At 36.9% G+C, this 1,321-nt stretch overlaps 1 pseudogene across 1 annotated transcript; it reads right to left on the reverse strand.

Annotated features, from left to right (window-relative positions):
* Nucleotides 1-648: 648 nt before the first annotated feature.
* LOC308248610 (mitochondrial import inner membrane translocase subunit TIM14-like) lies at nucleotides 649-1,084 on the reverse strand (annotated as a pseudogene). Its single transcript has one exon. The product of its transcript is annotated as a mitochondrial import inner membrane translocase subunit TIM14-like (transcript).
* Between the last annotated feature and the right edge of the window lie 237 nt (nucleotides 1,085-1,321).

Consider the following 1,321-nt stretch of genomic DNA (forward strand, 5'->3'; position numbering starts at 1 on the left):
TTAAAAAATTGTTTTGAAATAACTTTAAACTTACAAAGAAGTTGCAAAAATAGTTATAGTTGAGCAAGTCCCTTACCCAGCCTCCACTAACATTAATATCTTGCATGACAATAGCACAAGGATCAAAACTAAGAAATTACATTGGGACAATACAAATAAACTAAGGACTTTATTTGAATTTCACACATTTTTCCACTAAAGTCTGTCCTAGCATCCAATCAAGGATCTCACATCTCATTTAGATGTCACTGCTGCTCAATTCTGTGACATTTCCTTAATTTTTTTTGTCTCTCATGACCTTGACCCTTTTAAAGAGTACTGGTCAATTATTTTGTAAAACATCCTTCAATTTGGGTTTGTCTGATGTTTTCTCATGATTAGACTGAGGTCATGCATATGTGATAAGAATACCTCAAAAATGACATACTCTTCTCAGTTCACCATATGATGTCAGATGTCAAGTTCTGGTAATGTTGATCTGAAGTGGTGTCTACTGACTTACTTCAATGAAAAGGTATTACATCTCCCTTTATAATTAATAGATATATGGGAAGGGGAGATACTTTGAGACTGTGCAAATCTATTATTTCTCCTCAAACTTTTGCCCACTTATTTTATTTTTTTAAAATTTTTTTAGCTTTGGGACATTTTATTACAAAAAGCTGTTTTCATATATGTGACTAACAACTTAAAATTCACCATACATTTACTTCATTTTTTTAGCTTGACTGTCTAATAAATCTTTAGCTTCATTGATTTTGGCTGCTATATAAGGAGATCCTCCCTTGTCTGGGTGATTTAACAGCATAATTTGTCGGTGAGCATCTCTTATTTTTCCTTTATTGGCAGTAGGGCTTACACCTAGTATTAATGCTGCTTCTCGTTTTGTCATTTTGGGTTCAAACCCACCTCTGTAATAGCCACCACTGAAGGCAGATTTTGGTAGACTTTGAAAAACTTATTTTACTTGAGGCTCCATATGCTTCATGGCTTGCAAAACATAATGGCCTGCAAATCCTGCAGCAGCAATGGTCAATCCAACTGCTACCACTGTACTGGCCATGGCTCCGGCTCAGCTCCCCTGCCTCCGTGAAAGCGCGGTTCATCCCAGCCCAAAAGGCCGTGGCCACCAGCTCCCTGCCGCTACCAGAAAGCAGGGGCGCCGCCAGTGGGGACCAAAATGCCCACTAATTTTAGAAACCATTGGTGACTATTGCCTGCAATAATAATAATTATATTATTCTTTTTTTTAATTTACCTTTATTATTGAAAGTTATACAGATATACCCCTTTTACCCCCATTGACCCCTTCTAGCTAATT

Source organism: Plecotus auritus (assembly GCF_963455305.1).
Source record: "Plecotus auritus genome assembly, chromosome: 5".
Classification (NCBI taxonomy): domain Eukaryota; kingdom Metazoa; phylum Chordata; class Mammalia; order Chiroptera; family Vespertilionidae; genus Plecotus; species Plecotus auritus.